Source organism: Leptonychotes weddellii, chromosome 13, assembly GCF_054177405.1.
Source record: "Leptonychotes weddellii isolate Sample4059 chromosome 13, ASM5417740v2, whole genome shotgun sequence".
NCBI classification, from domain to species: Eukaryota; Metazoa; Chordata; class Mammalia; order Carnivora; family Phocidae; genus Leptonychotes; species Leptonychotes weddellii.
Genome location: NC_138381.1, coordinates 28,237,737 through 28,247,785, shown reverse-complemented (window position 1 = coordinate 28,247,785; position 10,049 = coordinate 28,237,737).

Genomic DNA, 10,049 nt, shown 5'->3' with positions numbered 1-10,049 from the left:
GTTTAATATAAGGTGTATGTGACCTGATAGTCTTCATGAGGAAATGAGGACCAAAAGAGATGATTAAACCTGAGTAGGTTTGTGTTAGGTTTGATGAAGAGTGGAAACTTGTGGAAAGAGAAACTAGCACAAAGAGTATGAGCTAAGTGTAATAAACAGGTTGGGGTGGGGGCGTACTCAGCAAGGCCTGTTCATTGAGATTGCGCTCTGTGTCTCTTTGGGGAAATAAAGATGATCCTTCCCTCCAGGTATAGAGAACAAGAATACCTCTCACGTGAGGATTTTAGAAACTGTTTCAGCCAAAGGTCAGAAAGTTCTTGCTGCATATGTATTTCAGTTTGAAATACTCCGTCTGTCAAGGTGTCCTGTTTTGGGGTAGCATGTCCCCTCCCCTCAATACAGAGGGTCTTGTTCTTTATGGTGGATGCTAATGCTTTGCTGTGACTGCAGGCCTGAGTAACAGGCCAGGTTAGGGTGGACAGGCCTAGGTGAGGGGCAGAGTTGAGGGGAGGTAGGTATAGTTTACTTCTTGCCCCTGAACTGTGGGGTTGGCCTTGTTTGGAGTTCACTTCTTTTTTGGTTCCCAGGTGCCTCTCTAGACCTCTCTAGACCTGCTGACTCAGAGGGTGTGACTTTGGTGATCTGTACTGTGCGTTTTCTCCTCATTGAGATGAGAAACCCTTAGGGATAAGCCATACCTAAAATCTGCAGCCCTTGTGGGACTTGATCTTTTCTATGCTTGGACATTTACCTCCTGTATTCTTTTACTCTGAGGATACAAATATTCCTCACCACTTTTGGGGGGTGGGGGAAGTTCTGCTAACATCAGCCACTTTCCCTGTAATCAGTACTGTGATCCCCAACCTTGAGAGCATCTCAATGATTTCTTCATAGTCTCTTCTGACTTGAGGGTCTCCTAATAGGTTATCAAGGGATTGCTACACAATTTATGAAACATTCTGGACTTGAATATTATTGTATGATCTAGGGAACCAAATTTAATCTTTGGACTTCCAAGTCTACTAGGCTAAAAATTAACTTAGCAATTAGAAGTGTGCTTTGACACTGGAATGAGTTCTCACTGCAGGAATGCCTTTGAAAAGCGATCTGGCTCACTATGATTGATCTATTGGGTGGAGCTTCTTAGCAAGCTGCTTCCTTCAGAAGTTGATGGAGGAACATCTGTGTTCAGGGAATCACTGTTTGCTGATCATTGAGGCAATCAGGTATTGCAAATAGGTGAGCTGTGACCAGATGAACTCATGAATGACAGCAGGGGACAGCATGTGACCTCAATATTTATACTGGGGCACCATGATCACTAAAGCTCTCTCTCTTATTTTAAAGCAGAAGAAACTATCATCAGTGGATAAAACTGGATTTAATAGCAAGCCCCTATAAACTCATGATTTTCTGAATGGAGCATTTTTCTACAGATAACAAGAGGAATAAATACAGCCATGATATTTCTATAGATTTTTTTTTTTTTTTAAACTCTGATACTTTTTTTGAAAAGCAGACCTTAAAGAATAATCCTAGAAAAATGGCTATTGTTACAGGGGAATAGACCACTAAAAAAACTTCAACTGTCCATTCTTGGTTTAAAATTTGTCAGTCTTTTCTGATTGTTTTTCTTATTTGTTCCAGATTCCTCAGGTTTGAGAGCTAGAAAGATAATTCAGTAATGACATTTAAGTGGCATTTTAAAGAATGGGTTCATAGTATAGGTCAAGATATTATATAATGGTTGTAATTTGGAAGCAGGCACAGACAAATATTAGCCTTGACTTGTGCAATAACTGGACCAAGAGAACGCTTGTGTCTAAATAGCCCTTCTCTGAAGGAGGAAGAATGGCATAGTCCCCATCCCTTTCTTTGAGTGATTATAAATGACTTTGTACATATGTTAATAAGGCACCCAGTAGTTCAAGGTTCCCTTAGGTTCCTTCACAATGATTCATAAATCTAGACTCTCCTTTTTAAAACCATTTTTGCATATTACCAGTAAATATTCTCACATAGAGGATATACAGAGTATCTCAACCCTTTACAATCATGAACTCAGTGAAATATTAATCCCGAATCCAATTACCTTTACTAGAGCAATCTCACATATGAAAAAATGGAGGCTCAGGGATGCCAATAACTTGTGCCAGGTCAGCCATCTGGTATGTGACTGAGCTAAGGTTCACACACAGCTCTCAGGGACACAAAAGGCTCTCGGTGTACAGAGCACACTGCTGTTCTCCACCAATGTGTTAGTCTCTGCTGGGATGAGTTTTACCTGATTTCTCTTAATTCATTTCTTCCAGGGATTACCTTTAAAATCTGCATGTTTAATAACCAGCTCTAGAATTTTGCCAGCATTGGACCTTAAGCTCCCTGAAAGTAACTGGATATTCTTTCCATGTCTTCTATCCTGGGATTCATTCATTCTTTAGTGAGTGTCCTGCACGTTCTTGTTAGGACGTTGTTTTCTCTAGAGGAAAAAGCATGCTGAAGAATAGGTGTTGAGTGCTGCCTGTTCTGTCTTCTACCCCTCTTCCTGAGTTGGCTGCTGACATCTAGGACCCTTGCATTCCCAGCTTCCACCCTGAACATTACAGGGATTTCTCCACAATCATTCTACTGACATTTGACTTGGCCGGCGAATCTGCTCCAGTTCATAATGAGACTGAGCATCAAGAGTAAACATGGATTTAATACAATAACTTGTATCTGACTAATTTATTTAAAAACAGACATCATAAGCCTGGATTCCATTCCCTCTTTGAAGGAACCCTTCCTGAACAAAGACTGATGCCTTTATTTTCTGAACATATATGCGGTAATATAGGAATGAATGCGGTATTCAGTGGAATGCATTTAATTTTTTTCCCCCTTCCCATTTGAAACACAAGTTGAAAATGACATTTGTCACAAGAGGACTTTCATTCTCAGGGCATTGTGTGTGCATTCATCTTAGGAATATGATGGACTGTGTGAAACCTTACAGTTTAGGGGATAAGGTCCAGTGGGAATCCATAGGGCCATTCATGCAGAAATGCTCTGGAAGACCCATTTAGACCAACCTTGAATACATACTTACTCCTTTAATCCTTGCCAACTGCCAACTGCTCTTTTATGAAGCCCAGCCTTGCTGTTCTCAAAGAGCTTATTATTAAAATTGAGCTACGCACAGCCCGGTATTCACCATCTGTTAGAAGCTGGATCACTGCTGGTGTGTTTACAAACTACCTTGCACACTCTTTATCACCGGCACATATTTTGGGATAATGTAGATACATCTTTTCCTGGTTATTTTCATTAAAACATATTGGGTGACAATATGGCATTCTCCTTGGTCAACATTTGGCATAGATGAATCAATAGGAAAAACATTTAAGTTGTGCTGGGTGGCTGATGTGTAGGTATCTTTACAATTTGTAAACAACAGCCAAACTGATTTACTGTTCTTGTATACATCACAGCATTTCAGCAGTTGTGTGTGGTGTGTGGGTTCTAGAAACTTTTGGATCCACCCAACAATGCTATGTATTTTGTTAATATTATAAAAACATTATGAATAGTAAAAACTTCCATTTTTCCCAGAAATGTGTTTAGGAAAAAGAATATCCCAATCAAGTGAATCTTGTGCTTAACCAGAATTTTCCATTTTATGTTTAGATTACCAATTGCCAGAGAAAGGGGGTATAGTGAAATCAGTGTCCCCTAAAATTCTGTTGAATACCATTGACAACATGTTTAAAAATCTGAAGACCTCCCCAAGCTTTAGGATCACTGTTCTAAACATAAACTTAATTACCCATAATCTGATAGAAACAGGGGAGATGTGGATATTGGGTTGTATTTCCTTATTTTAGGACATATCCTGGAAGTATTTTCCCCCTCAAAAAATTCCTCAAATCAGGCTTGTGACTTGATTGTAGAAGCTAAGTTTGGCAAGAACAAAGTTGGATATTTGAATTGTAGTTCAGGCAGAGAAAATGGCATGAGAAAAATTAAGCTTCATTTTAAGATACAGGTGATTTGGTCTATGACCAGAGCCCTCACAACAAAATGTGAGGGGCTATCTTCTTTGAGGGCCACAAGTACTTATGAAGGATAATGAGCACAAAGTTTTCCGATGACAGACACCAAGATGTAAACAAATGTTGCTGTTTCATGCATTATCCATGAGGAAGAGAGACACGTTATAATAGGAGATGCTTCTCCAGCTTTCTCCCAGCCGAACTCTTACAAGCCCTTTTAATCAACATTCTCAGATGCTCTGCTTAAATACGTGCCTTATAATGTATTTGAAAGCCTAATATGTCTTTTGGAGTGTCCGTTCTTTGAATTATCACAAACCATTTTATTTCTAGGAATGGTAATACTTTGACTTTAGAATCCTTTTCCCATCTTTGCTCTAATTTGGTTTTCATAACTATCATGAGATGCTGTGAGATAGTTAGCATTCCTATGCACTGATGGAAGAAAGAGAAAAAAAATCTGAGTCCAAGGCAGGCAGCAAAGAAGTGTTTGAGGATTCACCAGGTGATAAAAAGGCATATTGGCCAGCAAGAGAGAAATAATGATATTCTCATTTTCTTAATGACCTAGAACAATGATATTGGGCATTAAAATAGAGTATCTGTGGGCATTTTAGTTAAACTGTGTTTTTGGTTTTCTTTACTTTTTTCAACATTTTACTGAACAGATATTATGGGCGCTATTTTCTTCACTGAAGTGGTCACCCTTGTTGCTCTTTCAGTGGGAGAGCTCTACTCATGCTCATTCTACCAGTGAGTGCCAGCATGGGAACTTCTCTCCACCATTGCGGGGAGGTGCAGGGGTCCCCATACAAATACATTTTTTTTTTTAAAAAGAGGCTTAATTCTCCCTTTTGAATAAAAGAGACTTCTCCCCATCCTTTTTCTTAGAGGATTTACTTTAAGAAACTTGTAAGTTCTTTCTCTGGCTCTTTGAAATGTATGTAAATCTTTTTAGAAACTAAGACTGTTGTCAGCTTTATGACCCCAGGAATGTTGGTCTTAAGCACCTGGGAGCCTTCTCTTCGAAATGTGAAAATAAAAAAAATAGTACCCCTATTTCCCAGTTGATGTGGAAGGTGGAAGCCTCACTTCAGGGCATGCCTGGTCTCCAGGTTACAAAACTACCTCCTAGCAAAAAGATGTGGGAAGTTTATTTTTTTCCTTTCCATAGGACCAGTTAATTAACATGGATGGGTCACCCTAGTTACCAGGTAATTTTTTTTTTTTTTAAGATTTTATTTATTTATTTGAGACAGAGAATGAGATAGAGCATGAGAGGGTCAGAGGGAGAAGCAGACTCCCTGCCGAGCAGGGAGCCCGATGTGGGACTCGATCCTGGGACTCCAGGATCATGACCTGAGCCGAAGGCAGTCGCTTAACCAACTGAGCCACCCAGGCACCCAGTTACCAGGTAAATTTAGGATGAGCTCTATGTGATAAATGGTGCTGCCGGCTCTTCTTACTTGAGTACTAGTTATTATTTATCTAGAGAACACATAGGTGGTGGTTTGTATCTGCCTGGCTATATAAAAGGGTAAGATTCTGTTCTGTCTTTGTAATTTCTTAGTGGATTGTCTGGGATATGCATCATATTCTTCTTTAGTGTTTATTCAATAATCAGATATTTTTCTACCACTGTTCTGGAGAGGTTTTTGGAGTTGGGAAGAGAATTTTTTTCCCAGTAGGCTCCATGCCCAACATGGAGCCCAGTGCAGGACTTGAACTCACGACCCTAAGATCAAGACCTAAGCTGAGATCAAGAGTCACATGCCTAACCAACTGAGCCACCCAGGTGCCCAGATTTTTTTTTTAATGATAATTACACAACAATTTAACATGTAACTTAGGGGATTTGTGGGGAAACATCCTCAGTAGATGATCAAATGAGGTGGCGAGAAATCATTCAGGTCAGAGCTGGCACTCTTATTCTGATCAAAATGACTCTTGGCTGAGTAGGAGGTAAGCAAAAATGGTAATGCAGGGTAAGAAGTTCTCTTCAGCTCATTCACTTCCCTGGATGTTTAAAAAATGTCCTTCATATATGCTCTCTATTCCATCTACTTGTCCAGGCATTTCCCAGACTCTATTCCAGGAAGACTTTCTTGGATTGTTTTCCAGACTTCTGGGCTTTTCCTTCTAAGACTAGCACCTACTCCGCTGTGGCCAAATTAACATTCTTCTTTCAATCCTCAAAACATTCCCTTCTTTTCTTCACAGTTGTTTTCACATGGCTTTCATGGTTGATTAAGAGCCAGTATGGTGACTAACATAACACACAACATAATAAAATAAATTAAAAAAATAATCACACACAAAAAAGAGTTAAAACCCAAACCATTAGCAGCACAGGACTTTTTGAGGCTTTGCCTTTCAAAATCCAGTAGGACCATGAAGGTGGTGAGGTGGTGGTGGTGATGGCATTGGGGTGGTTTCTCCAAGTACAGATTAAATAATGAACAAAATTAAACAATTGAAGTGTTCATGTTTCAAAAAGAAAACCCTAATTTTCTAATGCTTTTTCAAGTGCATTTAGATAATTGCTTCACATTATCTGAATCTGCATGGGCCTCCTTTGGAGCAGGATTTGTTTGCTTTGTAATCCACGCAGTCAAGAAACAATTTTCCCTCTGTAATAGTACGCCTTGAATTCAAAGTGATCCTCAGAAATTTGGGCATCTCCTTGCCTTGGTGTTCTATTACCCTTCAGTAAAGTTATAGCTAAAACATTAAAAGGCTATAAATTATTTAAGCAATATTTATATCACTTGGGTAAAGTTTCATTTTATCAAATATTTCCCAGTGCAACTTTTTATTCCTTTCTTTGGCTCCAATGCAGATAATGCCTAACAGGCAGGCGGCTTTCCCCTCTTGGTGTCCACCTCCAGGCTGGCTGCTTCTGGATTTTGCTTTGGTGTTTTCTCAACCATAGAATGACACCTTCTTCTTAAGGTCTTCAGTATTAGCAGCTAGTACTGGAGGAGATGGGTGATGACCTTCAGTCATGCACTGTTGAATATTCACCTTGACTATCTGCGTGTAGCCCTTCTTGTTTCTCCATGTGCTGTAACATCCACCAGTTTGCATTAACACTGTTGTTATAACTGACCATTTTCTGAGCCCTTACTATGTACAAAAAATTTCATGGGCTTTTTATATACATTATTTCATTTCTAAAACCACATGAGATAAGTACTGTGTATATCTCTGTTATCCAGAAAAGAAAACTGAGGGTTAGTAAGTTGAGGTAAGTTGCCCATGGTCACATGGTAAAGCACCCTGTCTTGACTCCAGAGCTGGGCCTTTAACTATATTGCTGGACTGCTGTGAAGTAGGTAGAGTTTGTATTTGGTTACTAATATTAAATTGGTTCAAGATAGCATTTAGGACACAGGAAGCTGAGTCAGTATTGCATGGTAATTAAAGATATAGCTCCATTGTCTGAATGCCTGTGTTGTTTTGATAACATAGTGCTATTATTAACAAATAAGGAAGCTAAAGATACTCCTTAAGTTTGGTGAGGGAACATTTCCAGCTCAGGATGTGGGTTTCCTCACACAGCACTCTTGGTCTAGATTATTGTAATGGAAGGGGGCCATTTTGTTCTTTGGAGGCTGTTAACCACAGAACCATCCCAACTCACCAGGTTCATCCATGAACTTAAAATCAGTAATCGAGGTAATAATGAATTCAGCTTATCTTAAAAAGTGACCAAAATATGAAATGTGTTAAAAATAAGTAAAATTTAGACATTCTGTCATTTCAGTTAACTCATTTGCTTAATATAAGTTTAGGTCTTCAGAACACATTCCAGAGATAGTGTATGGTACTTTCAAATAACTTCAAATAATATTTAAATTCTCAGATTCGAACAATACTGAATAATAAATTTAATGGGTTATTATCAGAATCTGACCGGAGGGATATCAGTCAAAATGAGAAGATGAAAGACAATTTGTACAGTCAATGAAAGCAAGAAATTGACTAACACTCGGGGCCTTTAAACCATCTATTAGCTCTATGAAAAATAACCCCTCTGTCTTGTTGGCCTAATATGATGACCACCCCTTGGCAAAAATGCATGCTGTATTTGAACTGCAAAATCTCTTTAATGCCCTATAGGGCTTTTGTTATATTTCATTTATAAACCTAAAACAGCAAACATACTGGCCTGGAGAAAAGTTCATTTTTAGCAAAGCTGCCTTTTAATTCAGGTATAACATAGTGCCCCAAGACTCTTGTAAACTTTTCCTGGTAGATATTTTCAGATCTATTTATCATGGTCACAACATGAAGTAGTTTCTGATTTATGGGGTGAGCTTCAGACTTTTGGTATTTTCTCTCTTGGCCTCAATCCATCAGGAAGCAAGTCTGCATCACATTTAACACCAATATAGCACTGTCGATAATGTCCCGGTACCCAGAGTGCATAACAAGGAGGGCCCTGGCGGAGATGGAGGGCCCAGAATGTGAGCTGGAAGTTTAAGCAGTCTAAACTGAATGATTTTTCAAATACATAGGAGTTTGTGTGTGTGTATGGCGGGGGGCGGTGGGGGGGTGTATAATGCATGCTGCTGAATTAGAAAGGCAGAGAATATATGTGGTAAGTGGAGAATTATAGCAAAACTCCATGGATTTGATATTTGAACAAAAGGGTTTTGGGAGGTTTTGGTGAGAGAAAGGAGTTTTTCAGAGGTCTAGTCAACCATACCATTGACCTCAGTGTTATCAGATTCCTATTACCTGGCACAGAGCCTGCACATTAAAGGTGCTAATAATTATAGGTTGGATATAACTCAAAGTCAAGTTATGCTATAGTTGCTTTGGCTCCTAGATTCATAACTTGCACCACACCATCATTTCACACATGTGATTGACTTGAGTGATACCTCTAATTTGTCAAACTACCTTCCTATCTAGTTTCTCATTTTGGTAGGGGGGCCATTTTATGTCCAAATTCTAGTTGAAGTCATCTGGGTTGAGAGACATGAAGCAAGTTACGTATTTGTAACTGGGTATAAATCTACTTTCTGAAGCTTAGCCAAATGCTTGGTGTGATATTGCATCGTATCTCGGCACATGCTAGATACTAGATGTTCATTGAATTTGCTGACTGTTTTAGACAGGCATACTGAAAAAGCAGGACTGTCATGTAGATGATAGAGAGTTTGTAACATACACTAGCTAACAATTGTTGATTCAGCAAATATTTACTGAGCACATATTATATGTCAGGCACTGAGCTATATGCTGAAATCCGCTCTTGGCACTGGGAGCTCAGAGTCCATTTTAGTAACACCCAGGTTAAGAAGTCGTCACAGCCCAGGATGGTGGAAGCTAGAATGTTAGAGAACACACAGCAAGCAAATGGGGTGGGGATTTGAAAAGAGATTCACAGAAGAGCTAAACAAGACTCAAGGAATTGTTTACTTTTCATTATAAAACTTTATTGTGTAATATAACATAAAGGTGTGTAAAATATATACTGTATAATGGTTTATTACAAATTGAACATTCACATAAAGCAGTGAACTATCTGTGCTGAAAGACCAGTTTTTTTCCTAACACACCAGTTTAAGAAAGCAATTGAAATTAAATACTAAAAAATTAAAAGATGAAAATGGATGTTTTTGGAAAACCAGTAAAAATGAATTACCAGAAAAATGAAAAACAAAACAGATAAAACCCTTTATATTGCTATGTCAATTTTTAAGTTGGATTAATAGGTAGCAAGGAATTTAGCATTTTCCTTTTTGTGTTTTTTTTTTTTTTATTGAGGTATAGTTGACATATAACATTAATATCGGGTGTGCAACAGCTTGATTCAGAATGTGTATATATTGTGAAATGATTACGGCAGTAAGTCTGGTTAACAGTTGTCACCGTGCATAGTTCCAAAAATTTGTGTGTGTGCGATGAGAACTTTTAAGATCTATGCTTCACAACTTTGAGATAGGTAGTAGAATATCAATTATAGTTACCATGCTGTATATTACATCCCATGACTCAATAAACTGG